Genomic DNA, 19,753 nt, shown 5'->3' with positions numbered 1-19,753 from the left:
GTTAAAAAAATTATCCATGCATATATGTTCTGTCAGTAAAAAGTTATAATTTTAAAAAAAGAATAATATTTTAAAGTGTATAAAATAAAATACATATAATTACAAAAAAGAAATTACTTAGATCTTATTTTGAATACATTTTGTAACTACTAAAAACAAAAAGAAAGAAAATTGCATTGTAAGTTTTATTTTAGATCAGTTGGCATAATTGCATATGAAGGCATAGTCTACCCTTCTCTCACAGGGTATGGCTGCTGCTAGCCTGGCCTGCGTCCTTCCCCTACGTCCCTAATTTTGGGGGGAGGTGGAAAGAATCCCACTCTGCTCAGCCCTTACTGTGCATCTCCCACTGGTTAAATAATTTTTTTTAAACTTTAAACATTTCCCCAACAGGGCAGCTGCTCATTCCTCAATCCATTTTGTGGAAGTTAGCACTAGCCTCCCACCAAGTTACCCACCTGGGAAAAGGAGGCCTTGGAACACTTTTAAAAACCCCTCTTCAGCCTATGTTTACAAGGTGTTAATAACTGAATATTTGTTTTTATGGTTCAAGTCTGTGGTGGTCGTTTTCAGAGCAAAATCATTTCTTTAATGCTAAAGATGGCTTAGAGAAGATGCTGTATCAAAGTTCTACTGCTTCGTAATACAAGGAACGTCTAAGAGAAGTTTGCTAGATTTCTGGTTAACCACAACTTCTCTGAAAATGGTTTATTTCAAAACCCATTCAGCAAATGATTTAGCATTTATTTAGTGCGTCATGGTCTTGTTGCTTAACCAAAGTGCTCTACAGCTTTCTGATCTACAGAACACTGAAGGGTCGCTGCTCTCTGCACAGTGCTGGGGACAGGAAATCTCCCAGTCTACACGTTCATCTGCATGTGAAAAGAACGGATGCCATGAGAATACCTCACTGAGCCCTTCTTTCAGACCTAAAGATCCTGACTTGGGATTGGGCCATTTCTGAGAAAATTTATGGGAACTATACCTCACATTATTTCTGGCGTTTGAATCTAGGTACGGATGAGGATCAATAAGTCAGAAAGCCGCCATCCCAGAGAAATGCCACAAAACTTCAGAAGGGGAGGGGCCTTAAAAGCAGGGAAGGATGACTTTTACCGCTTGAATTGATTCTAACATCCCCAAATCCTCCCTTTTCCTGAAGATTCTTACCTATTTCGAGTCGGGCTGGAGGTGGAATTCATGTGTGCTTCTCATACGTGAAGTCAAACAGCTGAGGAAGCTTTGTCCTGTCCCTGCTTTTTCTCTTATGGCAAATCTCTATATTCAGAGCAAGTGAACGTTAAGCTTGAAGCTTACCATGACCATTAAAAGCTATAAGCAAATGCAAGTATAAAATCTTCCCATTTTCTATCTGAAAATGTGTAGTCATTAGATGAATGATGGTTTTCCATCATTGAATAGGTGAGTATTTAGCCCAGTCATATGCCTGTTACAAGAAATCTATATTATTCGAAATATGTCTGTATAAGGTCTCTAAACCTTTCAAACTGTAAGAACATTTTGCTACTGATGCATTTGTAAGACCCAGAGGCTATTTTCATGCAGTGATTTAGAGAATTTTATTGCAGGTTTTTTTTTTTTTTAATGTAACGAGTTTTTGTTACATCCGTGGCAAAAAGTGCATTCTGTTTTAGTTCATGGGGAATAACATCTGTTTGTCCGGTGCGTCTGTGCCAGCCACAAGCATGGTTGTATTTTTATAACTTATTTGACATGCACAGACCAAGGTATAGGAAATGGGTTTGTTGATGCAGCCACAAAAGAGACTGCTATGATTTTGGCCTTCTCACTCCCCCAGTTCTCCAGGCAATGGACTCTTCTGGTTTGTTTTTGCTTTGAAGCTCTGAGCACTGATGACAGTTTTCCATTTGTTTTTACTGACTTCTACACAAGATGCCTTTTCACTTGGTATTTGGTGCTTTTTTCTGGTTGAGAGCAATGGACTTTTGAGTAGAGTCCCATCCCAAGTGGGGAGATCTGAAAACCCCACCTTCTGCATCCAACAGAAGGCCGTGTGATGATGTCCAAGGCTAAGGTTCTTTCTCTGCTGGGGTCATGTCTCCCCAGGTAAGCCTGCTTCTACTCTGGTGCGGAGAAAAGTCCTCAGGGAACAGCCAGGCCAGCACAAGAACAGCCAAGTCCCTCCTCAGAGATCCCACTCCGCTTAGGCCTGCCCAGCTCTCTGCAGGGTCACCCAAACTGTGGCTCGGGCTTTAAAATTGATTATTATCTTCACTCTGGCAGACTCTCTGTCTTCAGAGAAGGTGGAGAAGATTCTGTTCCCTTTCAACCCTCCTCCCAGGGAGGAGAACTCTGCTCTTGGGGCTCTCTCAAGCCAGCCCTGCCCCTCCCTGGGCGCTCCTGACAGCTCCGGAGGGGAGAGCTTCTGGTCAGACTAGGACAAAGCCCCATCTCAGTCTGTTATCCCTCTACCCAAAGCCAAAGTCCTTTGGAACACTTTGGCCCAGGTGTCCTTGGCCACCCAGGTGACCCCTTTGCTGTTTTCACGCTACTGACCAGGCTTCTCAGGTTGTTTTAGCCTGTGGTCACCTTCAAATGACCAGCACTGACAGCTGTATGGACCAGCTTCGGGGATCTGGCTCAGTTCACTGGGTTACTCATTTCAATCACCTCCTAGCCTACTCCCCCCAAATGAGCTCCACCTCCATCCCCAGCAGATGAGATTATTGCCCCAAATCCCAAAGGACTTTGGGCCCCATTTGTTTGGAGGGAAACGGACTGTTGGGGTGAATGGACCCCAGCAAAATACCATCCAGTGTCTGAGTGGGCCCCCAGTAAGGGGCAAACTGACCCCGTGCTAATCTCTGCTATTGTGCCCTGGTAACTAACTTTGCACCCCCGTGATATCACCACACTTTGCTTCGGTTCATCTCTGTAACACTCCAACCCCAGAGACCCCTGCAATTCACTCCCGTTTTTGACACAAGTGTGGATTTGGCCCCTAAAACTTGGCTTCGGTCTAATAGACCCCCTTCTGTTTAGGGACCCCCGAGCCACTCTTCAAAAGATTTTGATAATAAATTAAAAGAGTGGGGAATGGTGAGGTCCTGGATGTGGTTTTGAACCAAGAGAAACAAAAATTGATCCCCGAGGCAGGCAGCAGGCAGGCAGGCAGGAGGCTCTGAGAGAGGTCAGTTTAGCTTTGTGGCCCCAGCCCCTGGAGAGGTTCTCCAGTCTGAAATCCTGAGGCTCACCCGACTCTGTAGAAATCTCAGTCATGTCCCTGACGGTAAGTTTTCCTTATAAAATCTACTTAGGCCCATGCCATACTCACTTACCCCTCCCCCATGCCACATGGTATCTCCTAACTCCACTCTGCTTGCCAGCCCCACTTCTCTTCCCTACAACTAAGGCTTTTGGGGCGCTAAGTCCCCTTCACCCTGCCAGCTAAGGGCAAGCCCCAATCTCATGGGGGGCTCCCCTTCTGCTGGGTACTTGTGAGTCCCACTGAGGAACTTCTCTTTCATAGGCTCTGCCACTCTCTTTCATATCTACCATTTCCAGTGCCTATTGTATCCCTTCATTTTGTCCATAACCTATTTCCCTAAATCAATCTACTTTTTGTCAAAGAGAATGGCCAGGGTGAATTCTTCACATGACGGAAGCCCAACTTTTGGTGTCTGTCAACATTCTGGTACTAGAACCACATCATTAGGGTCAAACTCAGATAGAATTGTAGGACTATTAATCTATGCATAAAGCTCCTTGGGGGCTACATATTGACTCAATTTTAAAATGTATATATTCCATTTTACTTATTTATTTCAATAAGGTTGTTTGAAGATGCACAGAGGTTGGAGGGATAGAAAAAAAGAGTTCCACCTTCATGATCCCTCAATCAGAATAGTTTGGGAATTGGTTATATCTGATAATATTTGGACTTCTTCCTGACAGGAGGAGATAATTCACATCAAATCCTGGAAGCCCAATATATTGTGGGGGTTCAGTGCTTCTATGCTATTATACCCCAAGAAACATAGCATCAAATTACAAAAATAAGTTCTGAAGAGGGCACAGAAACAAAATAGTCATTTTGTTACTAAGTTAATAAACACAGAAAAACTGCACATGACATAAGTTCATGATCTTTTCTCTGGATTTGAATTGTGAGTTTGATGATGACCAGCAAGCTCATAATACAAAAAGAAAATGGCCATATTTCATTCATTCAATTTTTGCCTTCCAGGACCTGAGCCTTGAGAGCTGTGGAGGCAAGGTGTATAGCATTGTGGGATGGTGATGGAGGCAGAGTGGGGACAAGTATGTCCATAGAAACCCTCAAGATTCAAGGCAAGAATTAAATCTGATGGAGATGACAAAATAACTGAGAAAACTTTCAGCACTTCAAATTTCTTCCACACACACACACACAAAAAGAACAATGTTTCAGAAGGAACATAAAACAGCAGATATTAACAATAATCAGGGTAAAGCAGCTGTCCTAAGACAACATGAGAAGACCCCAGGAAAGACTTCCTCAAGGGAAGTTCGGCCTAAGTGAAGAGCAAACATCTCCGACACTCCATAGAATCTATAAACAAGTCCCGGGGGCGGTTGGGTTGGAAGGCAGACTCAGCCTCAAGAACTTTCACCTCAAAAACAGTGTGCTAGTCCAAAGGCTGAGTAGAAGACTGAAGGACCTTCCATTGTCAAGAAATGGGAAACACATGTAAACTGATAAGATATGGTCCCAGGCTGCAGCTAGAGAGAAGAAATGAGCACATACCTGGTGAATGCAGTACCATAGGAGTAGGGATCTTGCTGGCTGTAGCACTTTCAAGAGAGCAGAGTCCCAGATTTCAGTTTCAGGGCAGAGGGAGCAGATGTAGTCTGTAGCCACCAGCCACCAGAGAGCATTTGACGAACAGCTTGGCTGGGGGCCCTAGCCATGGCTTCAGAATGGAGAGGAGTGTCCAAAGTTGGGCCCTGGCACAGAATTAAGAAAATAACAGTTAGAAGGACCTAAGGCTTGGGCTATCATTTCCTAACCTTGGCACTAAGACTAGATTATAATAATAACTGCTAAAAACAAAAACAAAATAAAAATAAAAACAAGAAAGCAAAGGAGAAAGAACTCAGCCATAGATAATTACTATGGTGATAGAAAAGATGTGGGTTTATATTCAGTGGAAGATAGTGGAGTTAAAAAAAAAAAAAAACAAGCCATCCCTTTTTCTTTTTTCCACTGAGGCAATTGGGGTAAGTGACTTGCCCAAGGTCACACAGCTAGGAAGTGTTAAGTGACTGAGGTTAGATTTGAACTCAGGTCCTCCCGACTTCAGGGCTGATGCTCTATCCACTACACCAACTAGCTCCCCTAAAGCCACTCATTTTTTTCAATGAGAAACCTCAAATGGCCCTAAGCCTTTGCAAAAAGAGGCCTTAGAAATTAAAAAGGACTTTAAAAATCAAATAAGAGACATCAAGGAAAAAGGGGAGGAAGAAACAATCCAAAAAATTTATGAAAAGAAAGTTAACCAATTGGAAATGGAGAATCAAACTTTAGGAAGAAAATAATTCTAGAAACTAGAATTGGGCAAGGGGAAGCTAATGACACTATGATGAAGTCCTGAATGGTGGGTGTGCTTGGCAGAAAGAACCTGAAAAATTGATAATATATATTTCCTGGGGCAGGCAGGAAGAAGGCTCTGATAATACAGATCACTTTAATTCCATGATCCCTCCTCTGAAGGTAATCCAGTCAGGCATCTAAGTTATGTCAAATCTCTGAGGCGAAATTTTCTCTATAAAACAACTTAATGCCCATGGCTTACCTACAGCCCTCTTTTGAATCAGTCCACCATGACATTCTGCCTTATAGTGATTTTCTCTTACTCCTTACTCCTCCCCTATACTATATGGCACCTCTCCTAATTCCACTATGCTTCTCACCCACACTTCTCCTATACCTATCTCTTTTAGGATGTTAAGTCCCTTTCAGGATTTTTTAGCCAATTTAGACTGCCAGTTAAGGGCATGCTCAATCTCATAGGGTGCTCCCTTTCTACTAGATAATTGTGAGTTCCACTAAGGAACTTGTTTTATATATGCTCTCCCATTCTATTTTATATTTATCATTCCTGCTGTCTATTGTATCCCATCATTTTGTCTGTAACCTATTTGTGTGGAATACAGAGATAAGGTAAAGTACTTACAGGAGTGTATGAATTCTTTTTCTGTATTTTATTTTTTATTATTTCTATGTCTCTGTGACCTACATAAGTACGGTGTGTGCAAGCCAATATTTACTTAAACTTTAGATACATTTACTTAGCCAGAGATGATGTTTATCCTGGTTCAATGTTATCAATATTTAGATTATCAAATGCTGTCAGCTCAGTAATCTGAAGTTTGAAGGTCTGATGGATGATTCCTCTCAGAATCAGGGAAACTGAAAATGTTCCGTTCTAATCTGCCTTTGATACCAATGTTTAACATTCAATTAGGGGAGAGGACACCTATTTCTCAATGCCCCCCAACCTATGATGTAATTCTTTGTAACAGAAACTATAAAAACTGTATATCTTTACTACTTCTTTAGCCCTTCTACCTTTCTTTTTTTCCCTCCTCGTGGTCTAATTGCTCATTCTCATGAGAATTTATTAATAAACAACCTTTCTGCTTTCTATTTTGAGTGATCTCCGAGTAATCATTTTGGGTAAGGGTCTTCTACATCCCTCACATATTCCTCTAAATAAATCTACCTTTTGCCAAAGAGAATGGCCATTGTGAATTCTTCACATGATCAGTGCTTTTGGTATTTCTCCTAAAGTACATCATCTGGTGTCTAAATAACATTTGGTGCTACATCAGCCACATCAACTATAAGAAACCAATAAATAAATAAAAAATGAAAAAATAGTCGAGATTGAGAAACATCTCATAAGAAAAATAACTGATGTGGATAACAGATAAAAATGAAATAATATACAGTCAGTCAGACCATCTGAAATTATAATTAAAAAAGAATCTTAATACCACATTACAATAAATTATCAAGGAAAATTTTCCGGAAATCCTAGAATATGAAGGCAAAACAGAATTTTTAAAAAATCCACTAATCACCATCTGAAAGAGATCTCAGAAAGAAAAACTTCAGAAATGTCAAAGCTTCAATGTCAAGCAGAAAATACTATAAGTAACAAGAAAAACAAACAGATAAAATATCACTGACCTACAATAAGGATTACACAAAACTTAGTAGATATTTCTCCGAAGAATTATGGAGGAGCAAAAGGCTGGGATTATGACCAACAACAACTTACTCAGCAAAGTTAAGTATAATCCTGAATGGGAAAAAATGAACATTTAATAAACTTAAATTTAAGTATTTGTGATAAAAAACAACAGAACTTTAAAAATTCCACATATAATATCAAGAAATATAAATAACATAACTACATTGTTTCATCAATAGTGTTCAATATTGTTTTAGCCTACTTGAAATAACTAGACAGTAGAAATACCTGAGAGTATATCTGCCAAAACAGACACAGGAACTATATGAACATAAACATAAAATACTTTTTATACAAATAAAGTCAGATTTAACTAACTGGATCAATATTTATTGTTTATGGGTAGGTAAAGGCAAAATAATTTTAAAAAAACCAATTTTGACAGAAATCATATATCAATAGATGCAGGGGAAAAAATGGACAAAATACAATATCCATTCCTATTTAAAAAAACTAGAGAGCATAAGAATAAAAAGTTTTCCTTAAAATGATCAATAGCATTTATCTAAAACCATCAGCAAGCATCATATGTAATCAAATGTAATGTAAAATTAGAACCATTCCCAATAATATTAGGGGTGAAACAAGATTGCCCACTATCACCATTACTATTCAACATTGTATTAAAAATGTTTGCTTTGGCAATAAGAGAAGGAAAATAAATTGGAAGAATTAGAGTAGGTCATGAGGAAACCAAATTCTCAGTCTTTGCAGATGATATGATGGTATTACTTAGAGAATACTAAAAAGGAAATTAAAAGCTACTAGAAACAATTAATAACTTTAGCAAAGTTGCAGGATACAAAAGAAATCATTGGTATTTCTGTATATTAACAACAAGTCCAGCAGCAAGAGATACAAACAGAAATTACACTTAAAATAGCTGAAAATAATATAAAATATTTTGGAGTCTACGTGATTTGTCACATAAATAAAGTTACATCTAAACAACTGTAAGGATATCATGTGTTCACGGGTATGCTGAGGTAATGTACTAAAAATGACAATTCTACCAAACTTAATCTATTTTTTCAGTGTCATACCAATCAAACTGCCAAGAAATGACTTTATAGAATTAGGAAAAAAAATAATAAAATTCATCTGAAAGAACAAATGATCAAGAATTTCGAGGGAATTAATGAAAAAAATGCAAATAAAGGTGGTCTATCTGTGCCAAATCTAAAACTATTTTATAAACAGTGGTCATCAAAACCATTTTGTACTAGCTAAGAAATACAGCAGTAGATAAGTGGAATAGGTTAGGTTCACAAAACACACTAGTCAGTGACTATAGTAATCTAGTAATTTGGATAAACTCAAAGACTCCAGCTTCTGAGATAAGAACTCACCATTTGACAAAAATGACTGGGAAAATTGGGAAACAGTATGGCAGAAACTAGGCAACATCTCACATCCTATACCCAGATAAGGTCAAAATGGGTTTATGATTTTTACATAAAAAGTGGTATTACAAGCAACTTATGAGAACAAGGGTTAGTCTACTACCTCTCAGGCCTATGAAAAAGGAAGAAATTTATGAGCAAAGAAGAACTAGAGAACATTATGAAATTCAAAATGGGTAATTCTAATTATATTAAAAAGGTTTTGTACAAACAAAATCAGTGCAACCAAGATTAGAAGGGAAACAGTAAACTGGGGGAAAATGTATATCCAAGAGCTCCGATAAGAGCCTTATTTCTAAAATATATAGAGAATTGATTCAAAATTTTAAGAATACAAGCCACTTTTTAATTGATAAATGGCCAAAGGATATGGACAGGCAATATTCAGATGAAGAAATTAAATTCATTTCTAGTCATATAAAAATGCTCCAAATCACTATTGATTAGAGAAATACAAATTAAGACAACTCTGAGGTACCACTACACACCTCTCAGATTGACCAAGATGACAGTAAAAGATCATGATGAATGTTGGAAGGAATGTGGTAAAACTGTGACAATAATACATTATTAGTGGAGTATGAAATTCTGCAGAACAATTTGGAACTATATCCAGAGGGCTATCAAATAACAATGTCTTTACTGGGTCTATATCCCAAATACATCATAAAGGGGGGAAAGAGACTCACATGTGCAAAAATGTTTGTGGCAGCCCTTTTTTGTAGTGGTAAGGCAGTGGAAACTTGAGTGGATGCCCATCAATTGGAGAAAGGCTGAATAAGTGATAGTATATGCATATTATGGAATATTATTGTTCTATAAGAAATGATCAGCAGGATGATTTCAGAAAGGCCTGGAGAGACTCATGTGATCTGATGCTAAGTGAAGTAAGTAGAACCAAGAGCACATTGTACAGAGCAAAAAGATTATGTGATGATCAAGTTTTGATGGACTTGGCTCTTTCAACAGCGAGGTGATTCAGGCCAATTCCAATTGCGATGGAGAGAGCCATCTTCACCCAGAGCGAGAACTGTGAGGACTGTGTGCATCACAATATAGTGTTTTCACCTTTTTTTGGCTGCTGTTTGCTTGTTTTTCTCATGTTTTTCTTTTTTGATCTAATTTTCCTTGATCAATATGGCAATGTTTAGAAAAAAAGACAATTTTATCTAACTAACCGATTTACTCAATACCATTGCACTTTAATTACTAAAATGTCATTTTACCAAGTTAGAACAAAAAATACAACAAAGTTCATTTGGAAGAACAAATGGTCAGAAATCTGAAAGAAAAGAGGATAAAAGATGTAAAGGAAAAAGATTCAGCAGTATAAGATCTTAAACTTACAGAGCATCGTTGAAGTGTAAAATAGTTCTATTTTTAAATTAATTTGATTAAAAATTTTTGGTATACATAAAACAGTGAAATCAAGAATAGAAGGAACATAGAAAAATGAGGGAAACATTTCATAGATAATCTCTCAGATAGGATGTGATTGTGTTGGAATTACTTTTGTGATGCAGGAAATGATTAGCTCATTGATTTAGAAAAATATGGAAAGACTTAGAGCTACTTTCAGAGAAAGATGACAAATGGAAATATCCATAGTACCATTTTACATATATGTACATCACCATATATTTACATATATTTATAGATCTATCTATCTATATATCTTATGTATATATTTCTGAGTTTAATTGCAGCCTTTGTTATGGGGGGAATAAAATGAAAAACGCACAGCAGAGACTTAGAATGAAGCAAAGCTGGATTGCTTTGAAAACGATGTATTATATTTATTATATGTGTTCTTTTGAAAATGGAAGTTTATTGTTTTATATTGAATCCTTTCTTATGTTTTACTGTGAATATGAAAATGTTCTTTTTTCCCCTTTTCTTATTTTGTATTTAAAGTGAATGAAAAAGAATAAAGGAAAACAAAATAATATATAACATAGCAGTTTGTGGGGAAAGGGAGGTAAATAAAGGCAAGAAGACTAATTAGAAGAGATTGCAGTTGTCAATCTGAGAAAAGTTGGGCCTGAAATAGTAATGTTGGTATATCAGATGGAAGGATAGGGAAGGTAAGAAAATAATGGAAATCATTCATATTGTTGAAATTTTCTATGAAGCGTGGCACCTCCATTAAAAAAATTAAATCTGATTATGCATGTAAAGTGTTTTGTAAACTTCAAAGTCCCACATACAAGTCAGCTGATGGGAGATTGAGAGAACAACAAATGAAAGATCCAAACCTCATGGAAAAGTATAGGGAGAGAACATCCTGGTCCTGGACCATGGACAAGTCAAAATTTCCCAAAGCCTCAGTTTCCCCATCTGGAAAATGATGGGGTTACACTAGATCAAAGCTCCTTAAACTGTAAGTTGAGACCGTTCATGAGATCAAGTAACTGAATGTGAGAGTTTTGCAAAAATTGGTGACAGTAAAAGCTATCAAATACCCAAGATTTATTTCTTTATGTAAAAAAGAACAATCTCATTAGTATGTAAATTTTCCTTCATCTTTAATAAATGGTAAAATTATATATATATATATATATATATATGCCAAAGAATTGTTTTAAAATAAATTTCTTAATGATTTATCATGAGAAATGTTTGATTTGATTTATATACCCATTTTATGTACCTATGTACTCATAATAAAGTAAAAAAATTTCTTGGACAAAAAGGGGTTGTGAATAGAAAAAATTTAAGATGCCTTGGATTAAATGACATCCAAGGTCCTCTTCTCCTGTTCTGACATTCTCTATTCAAATATCCCTCCCAACTCAAAATTAGACTATCAAATGTATTTCACACACAAAATCAGATGAGCCAGGACACCTACGTCTTTCTAACCAAATGCATCTCAGTGGCCTATTTATCCTGATGCTATTCTTCTAAAGTTTACTTTTTGAAGAAAGAAATATATTTTAATATTTTAAGCATTTTCTTTTTTGTTATTTAGTTTTTCATTTTCCCTAGTTACTTGTAAAACACTTTTTAACATTTGTTTTTAAACTTTTGAGTTTCAAATTTTCTCCCTTCCTCCCTCCACACCCTCACCTCTATTGAGAAAGTACATGTGAAACTATGCAAAACAGTTCCATAAAATTCATGTTGTACAAGAAAACAGATTCCTATGTCCCCTCAAAAAAAAATCGAGAAAAATAAAGGGAAGGAAAGGGAAGGAGGGAGGGAAGGAAGAAAGGAGAAATAAAGAAAGAGAGAATGCAATTCACGTTGTATGAGCTCATGGAAGTTTTTCCAAGTTTTTCTGAGATTGTCCTACTCATCATTATTCTTTTTTGGTTATACATGTATATTAACTTTTTAAATATACATTTCTTTATGAATCATATTAGAACAATCAGAACAAAAAGGGCAAACCACAAGAGAGAAGGAAAAAAAACAAAAAAGAAAGGAACATGGTATATATTGATTTCCATTCAGTTTCTATAATTCTGTCTCTGGATTCAGATGGCGTTTTCTATCCAAAGTTTATTGAGATTGTTTTGGATCACTGAACCACCGAGAAGAACCAAGTCTTTCATAATTGATCATTGCACATTCTTGCTGTTATTGTGTACAATATATTTCTGGTTCTGCTTGTTTCGCTCGGCATCAGTTCATGTAAATCTTTCCAGGCCTTTCTAAAATCAGCTTGTTCCTCATTTTTAAAAGAGCAATAATATTCCATTACCTTTATTTACCACAACTTGTTCAGCTATTCCCCAATTAATGGGCATCTACTCATTTTCCAATTCTTTGCTACCATAAAAAGAGCTGCTATAAACATTTTTGCACATATGGGTTCTTTTTCCTTCTTTATTATTTTCTTGAGCTACAGAGCCAGTAGAGACACTGGTGGATCAAAGGGTATGCACAGTTTTATAGTCCTTTGGGCATAGTTCCAAATTGCTCTCCAGAATGGTTGGATCGGTTCACAATTCCACCAACAATATGTCAGTGTCCCAGTTTTCCAACATCCCCTCCAATTTATTTTCCTGTCATCTTAGTCAATGTGAGACGAATGAGGTGGTATCTGAGGTGTCTTCATTTACATTTCTCTAATCCATAGTGATTTAGAGCATTTTTTCATGTGATTTAGATAGCTTTGATTCTGTCATCTGAAAATTGTGTGCTCATATACTCTGACCTTTTACCAACTGGGGAATGACTTGTATTCTTATACATTTGACACAATTCTTTATATCTTTTAGAAATGAGACCTTTATCAGAAATTAACTGTAATTTTTTTCTCCTAGCTTTGTACTTCCATTTGAAATTCCATTTAAAATAATTGTAGATAAAATAAAATATTTGGCTGTCTACCTGCCAAGACAAACTCAGGAACTATATGAACACAATTATAAAACACTTCTCACACAAATAAAGTCAGGTCTAAACAACTGGAAAAATATCAATTGCTCATGGGAAGGCCGAGCTAATATAATAAAAAATGACAATCCTGTCTATATTGGTCTATTTGTTGAGTGCCATACCAATCAAGCTGGCAAAAGATTATTTTATAGAGTTAGAAAAAATAATAACAAAATTTATCTGGAAGAACAAAAAGTCAAGAATCTTGAGGGAATTAATGAAAAAAAAAATACAAAGGACAGTGTTCTAGCCTAAACTACATTATAGAGCAGCAGTCATCAAAACCATTTGATATTAGTGAAATAGAGTGATGAATCAATGGAATAGGTTAGATACACACAACACAGTAATGAAGACTTATAATAATCTAGTACTTGATAAACCTCCAAACTCCAACTTCTGGGATAAGAACTCACTATTTCACAAAAATTGCTGAGAAAACTGGAAAATGATAGATCAGAAACTTGGTATAAATCTACATTTCACACCCCATACTAACATAAGGTCAAAATGGATACATAATTTGGGCATAAAGAATGATACCATAAACAAATTAGGAGAGCAAGGGATAATTTACTTATCAGATCTTTGGAGAAGGGAGGAATTTATTACCAAAGAAGAACTAGAGAACATCATGAAATGCAAAAACATTAACCAAATTAAAAAGGTTTTGCACAAACAAAACCAACACAAACAAGATATAGCCTACTTTTTGAATATTTTCCTTTGCACTGTCAGCTGCCATTTTTACAATTTCTATTTTTTGGAATCACTTGGAGAATAGTAAGGTTTTTCCCATCTCTTCAGTTTTATTTTGTTTGTCTTTAAATGTTAAATGTGTATCTAGTAAATGGCACATCATAGAATTTTGTTTTCTTCTTCAATCTATCACTCTTTGTCATTTAAGTTAGGTTTTTTGTTTCCTTTATTTGTCCCTAATATTAAACTGTTAGCTCCCCGACCTTGGACTTTAGCTCCCTCGTTAGACTGTAAGGTCCTCTCTCCCTCTCTGCTCTGTCTCTGTCTCTTCCTCCTTCACCCCCTCTCTCCTTTCCCCTGTTGACTGACTGATTGATTATGTTGGGTGTTCTATGCATATTAGTGTAAAGGATGTGGTTGAGGTACACCAGGAGGGGAAGAAAAGTTCCAAGCAAACAAGCTACAGCTTCTCTAGAGTTCTCCTCCCCATGTCACAGATATTCTGTCTCTGGGACTCTTGATACTCCATTCTTTCTTCAGAAAAAAAAAAAAAAACATTCTTGGCTAAGGATGTAGGAAACAGGTTGATACTGCCAGAGGCTGAGGCTGAGGTGCCATGGAAGCTGGTGGCAGGTTCCTGGGGGGAGGGGAGGGACAGAGAGGGCTCAGAGAGAAGGGGCTCCTTTCTGCTCTCTGGCCCAGTGTGCTACTGCTCTCAAGAAGAGGTGATTCTCCAGAGCTAATTAATATCACCCTCTCCACTCCCTGCCTCCTACCCCAACCTTTCAACTGTGGCAAGAGATGGGTTGTGTCCAGTACAAATGGATTCTACCTAATCTTGGAGTGAGGACTTCTGTGTCATTTTTAGTAATATGTGAATAAGCAAAGGAGCATTTTCCCTAATAAAGCAGCACATATGAACCCACATAAGCCCAGGAGTGCTTGGCCCCCAGTTAAGTATAATTGATTAATGCTATTTGGTCTTGCTCAATTATTCATTTTAACTGACTGGCATTGACATGGTTAATGGATATGAAGAAGAAAGGAAAAGATGGGGCATTTAAGACTCATTAGCCCCTGATACTATTGTGCCAGGGATGTTTTACCCCGAGGGAATAAAACAATGACATTATGAGGAGGGTCTCCAATGTCCAGATCAAAACAGCCTAGTTGAATATTCCTTTTGTAACCTCACTAAAGGAAAAGATTAGGATTGAGGAAGCCAGCAGTAGCCAGTTTACCAGCTCTAATCATTGGTTGTCATGGTGACTGGTCCATCTCCAAGGATACAACACATCCTGAGCTGCCTACGTTCATTCTAGCTCCTTATCAGACCTGTGTTATGAGTCATACAGCAAGAGGAGGGGGAGGATTCTTCCCCCCTTTTCTCTGAACTGTTAGGAAAGCATGGCCATACCTCAATAGATAAAACAAAAGATCAGGAGAAAGGCATACAAGCACCCACACTCATACCTACTTATTGAGAGAGACAGGCAGAGAGACAGAGACTCACAGAGACACAGAGAATCTAAATGCAGAATGATATGGATAAAAAGACGTGTCAATCAGCTGCTGTACCAAGTCCTGATGCACAAGGGATAGACTCGCCATTTGTAATGACAAATTACAAAGACTCAGTGATCACCTCTGAGACAGGTGCCACTAAATCAGTACAGATAGATGTTTAAGCTATACAGCCTCTGACTGTTAGGGCATGTTACCCATAGCAACACAAAGTGCCTTCAGAAAGACAAGAACTTCTCATTTTCTTTTTTCTTTTGGAGGCTTGTTGTTCATCCTTCATTCTCAAAGAGGTCCATGACATAGAGAGGTGACACCATGATCAAGTGAATCTGATTGAAGTGAGTGAGTGCCATACAAGGTCGCCTCCCTCACTTTCCCTCCAGAGCCATCTGGGGCAGTGGCCAGAGAGAGATCAGCAGGCCTGGAGATGGCCCCGGATGCAGTGGGAGACCTCGGCCTTTCTAAGCCGAGATCTTCCACCATCTCAGTTTGACTGAGGCCGCACCCATTCAACGCTTAAGGCTGAGTAGCCATTGAAGCAAAAGATCTCTTCCTTCACTGTTAGTCTCCAAAATTCTAAATAAATAAGTAAATGAATGAATGAATCTGGGAGGGGAAGACCCCAGGGTTTCTGATCAAAGCAGGAATGAGGACTATTTACATGCAATCTGAGTCAATCCGGACCCAAACAATAACCAAATGGGACTTGGCCTGGGACCTATTGGTGGCTGATGAGAATCAGATTGGTTTTGGTTTAAGGCCTGGCCTTTAAGAGAGAAATCTAGCCAGCAAACCCCAAGGTGTCATGGGAGACTTCAGACGTGTAAAAGAGAAGACAGAAATGCATTTAAGAGCATCTGTAGGTAAGGATATGATGCCCTAAGAGGACAGATAGAGGACAGGGAAGGAAGAAAGGGAGAAAAAGAGGGCAATGGGTGAAGTGACTTGTCTAGGGTCACAAAGTTACTGTCTGAGGCTGGATTTGCACTTGGGCCCTCCTGACTTCAGAATTCTATCTATTGCACCACTTAGCTGCCTCAACCAGGACTTTTCACAAGCTTCATCTCATCTTCACAAGGGCCCAGTTGCAAGAGGGAATACTTGTATTGTCATCCTTTTTCTTATGGAGAAACCGGGACTCAAAGAAAAATGACCTGCCATCAGGAAATCACCCCAGGTCATTTCCAAAGAACTGGGCAATTAGTATACAGGTACCATTGTCTTTCATAGCCCCGCTCTTCTCAACTATAAAATGGGCTGATGAAACTTGCATCACTACCTTCCTGGGTGGCTGTGAGGAAAGTGTTTGCAAACCTAAACATTTAATAAAAAGAGCTTGGGCTCTATGGGGTGAAGGCTTGCTGAGCTTTTTTCCATGCTGCTCATCCATCTTTGGTATCTACCCAATAGGTAAGTCTCACTGGTGACTTCAAGGAGCTGTGGCGAGCACAGAAGCCACAGCTTGATAAATTAAAAAAAAAAAAAAACCTTTTCAGCAGAAGGACTGCTAAGCCAGGTTGAGGGTAACCAACAGGGCCCGAAACCATTAGAGAGTTGCTGGGATGCCTACCCCAAACCCTGTGGAAAGGGCAAAAGAAAAGAATTTGTTCCAACTGCTAGGAATGCAACTGAAGCAGGTGCTGTGGAGCACTTCGAGCTGGGGTCAGGTATGGAAGACCCCAAGGTCATCCCCCGCATCCTGGGCCATTGGTAGGTATCCTGACTTATGTCCTGCCACTAAGCTTCAATGACAGGAAGAGAAAGAGAGAGACATCCCACTTTGTGTGACTCTGCCTCACTTAAATCTAATTCACACCAAATCAAAACAGAACCCATGGTCCTCTTCAAAACAAGGAAGGGTGAAGAGTTACTATAAAGGGTTAATGTTAATGGCCACTTTAAGCTTGCGAATCTTGTTCTGTGTATAAAGGTGGCGGTGGACTTAGTCAATCAAGCGATCACTTATTCTGGATACCTTTGACAAGTCAGTGGAACTGAGATGTGACTGAGGTATGAGGAAAGCTAGTACGTCTCTGGCACATCCTCTTCTGTGTCAGGAAGTCAGCCCAGGTTGGTTGAGACACCTGGGCCTGGTCTGGGGTGCGTATGAGACCAGAAGACTAGTTAGGTCAAGATGAGGGAAGGTGAGCCTCTAGCAGATAAGGATCTTGTAGAAAGTCAGAGGAACCGAGGGTTTGGGGACCTATCATTCAACATCCTAGCACCATGCACAGTGACCAGCTCTGAGTGTCTGGATCAGGAGCCAAAGAAAGATGGGGCACAAGATGGAAAGACAGACTCAAGGCTCATCCAAGAGCCGGGCAGAAAAGCTACATCATAAACAGAATGGCCAAGAAGTGGGAGTTGCTCCTTTGCCCCAGGTGCTTCCTATGCTGGAGTCTACTTTCCCCCGGACTGTGTATATCCTGGAGAGAGAGACTGTCACTGACTTGGGGAAGGGGAAATTTTCTGGTTCAGGCTCTGTTACGGAACAAATACCCACAATTCATCCATGTGGACTGATTGACATCAACTGTGGAGCCACACTATTGGGGGCTTACAAGCTCCGATCCCTGCCCCCATCCCCCGGAGACTTCTAGAAGCCAGAGCAGAGATGGGGCGGTGATCCTCTGGGCCCCTGGTATGCCAGTGGGAGTCAGGCAAGGGAGTGTATCTCTACCATCCATGCTAGCCAGGAGTGACCATAATCCCCTAGGAGGTAGATATTATCCCAATTTTGTTGGTGAAAAATCTGAGGCTCACAGAGCTTGGATGATGTACCCATGGCAGCACAGCTAATGTCAGAGGTAGAGTTCCCACCTATATACTTCTGACCATTAAACCCTAATGCTACTTCCCTTTTTTAACAACAAATCTGTTGGGTTTTTTGTTGTTGTTGTTAAAACAAAAAGAGGTTTTTGCATCAATCATTTGCCGATACCCACCCTCTCGGCCATCGAACTGTCAATTGTAACAAAGGCAATAAGTTATTCAGAACGAATCTACCATGCAGCCATATCCAAAGTGACATAGACTATTCCGCGGCTGTAGCCCCCCACTTCTGTCTAAAGAGTTGAGAAGACCACAATGACTGGAGATAAAACGTTAAGAAGGCGGCATGGAGAATTCCTGATGGGTACCACCTCCCACACCCTCTTTCTATGTAAAATCCTTTGAACTTCGCTAATAGCACTCGAATCCCTACCAGATACAGAAATGATGTTCTCTTACAGAAAGGCACACAGGGTAACCTCCTGAGTCCCTTAGGATTTCTCCTTCCTGTTTACCTTTTGATGCTTCTCCTGAGTCCTGCAGGTCAAAGTCAACTTTTCTCTTCAGCTCGGGTCTTTTCATCAGGAATGCTTGCAAGTCCTCAATCTCCTTAAATATCCATTGGGTTGCAGTTTTCTCCATTGGGGGGGTGGGGGTGGGGGGAGGCTTATACTGTTTTGCTCGATAGGTTATTGTTGGTAGAAATCCCAATGTCATTTTTGAAGCCTTCCACTCCTGTAGTGTAGTGGCTGCTATCTGGTGGGATCCTGACTGTGGCTCTATTATACTGGCATGGCTCCTTTCTGGTGCTTGAAGCATGTTTTCTGACCTGGGAGTTCTGGGCTTGGGCAACAACATGCTGGGAGTTGGGCTTTGGGGCTCTCTTTCAGGTGATGCTCAGTGGAGTCCTCCCATCTCTAGTTTACCCTTTGCTTCTAGCACATCAGGGCTATGTAATCATAGGAAGAGTCTCAGAGACAGGCTCTCCAGCCACGAGTACCTGGTCCTCGGAGGGTTCAGAGGCTGGATGTGTTTCCACAGAGAGCAAACCCAAAGTCTCTTCTCTGCTGAGTGCTTTAGTGTCCCTAAAACGAAAAATACGGTTTTGTCACATGGTGGCTCTCAGAGAGGGGAGAGGGAGGGGGAGGGCTACTGGGAGACCGCGCTGTGAGAATCGGCAAACATCGCTGACATTTTCAAAGAGGGGAAAGATCTCGGGCTTAATAATGGAGGGAGGGGGAGGAGGAAGAAAGAGGGGCTTTGGAGGAGCAGAGAGGCCACCCCCCGCCCCGCCCCTCCACATCTGGCGCCGGACAGGTGCAGAAGTCGCCTGGGCCCCGCTCCACCCCCCCCCCCGCCCCTGCAGTCGCTCTTCCATCGGCCGAGCTCAGATACCTTAGCTCTGTCCCCGTGCTCCCCAGTCTTTGTCCGTTTCTGCCCCACCCCCGCGTGTTCTTGCTCTCCGCAGCCGGACGGGCCCCACGTGTTCCTCCTCTGTTAGGCGGTGGGAGGGGGAGAAAGAGAGGGTGGGGGAGGAGAAGGAAAAAGGGCGAGGGGCTGGGGAAGCAGCCGGAGGGTGCGGGGGCGCTCATCTCACACGCCGGGGTGCAGTGGCTGGAGGATCGGTCCAAAGAGTGTCTCCCAAGTCACTCCGGTCCCTAGAAGCTGAGGGCTGGGTGGGGGTGGGGG

At 39.9% G+C, this 19,753-nt stretch overlaps 1 long non-coding RNA gene across 1 annotated transcript; it reads right to left on the bottom strand.

Annotated features, from left to right (window-relative positions):
- Nucleotides 1-2,944: 2,944 nt before the first annotated feature.
- Nucleotides 2,945-19,551, bottom strand: LOC116420283. Its single transcript, XR_004230592.1, has 3 exons — nt 19,460-19,551; nt 18,580-19,149; nt 2,945-4,968 (listed from the first exon to the last, which is right to left on the bottom strand). It is a non-coding gene; the product is annotated as an uncharacterized LOC116420283 (long non-coding RNA).
- Between the last annotated feature and the right edge of the window lie 202 nt (nt 19,552-19,753).

The sequence above is a fragment of the Sarcophilus harrisii genome, chromosome X (assembly GCF_902635505.1).
Source record: "Sarcophilus harrisii chromosome X, mSarHar1.11, whole genome shotgun sequence".
Classification (NCBI taxonomy): domain Eukaryota; kingdom Metazoa; phylum Chordata; class Mammalia; order Dasyuromorphia; family Dasyuridae; genus Sarcophilus; species Sarcophilus harrisii.
The sequence above is the reverse complement of the archived record's forward strand: the minus strand, read 5'-3'. Positions and strand labels throughout refer to the sequence as shown.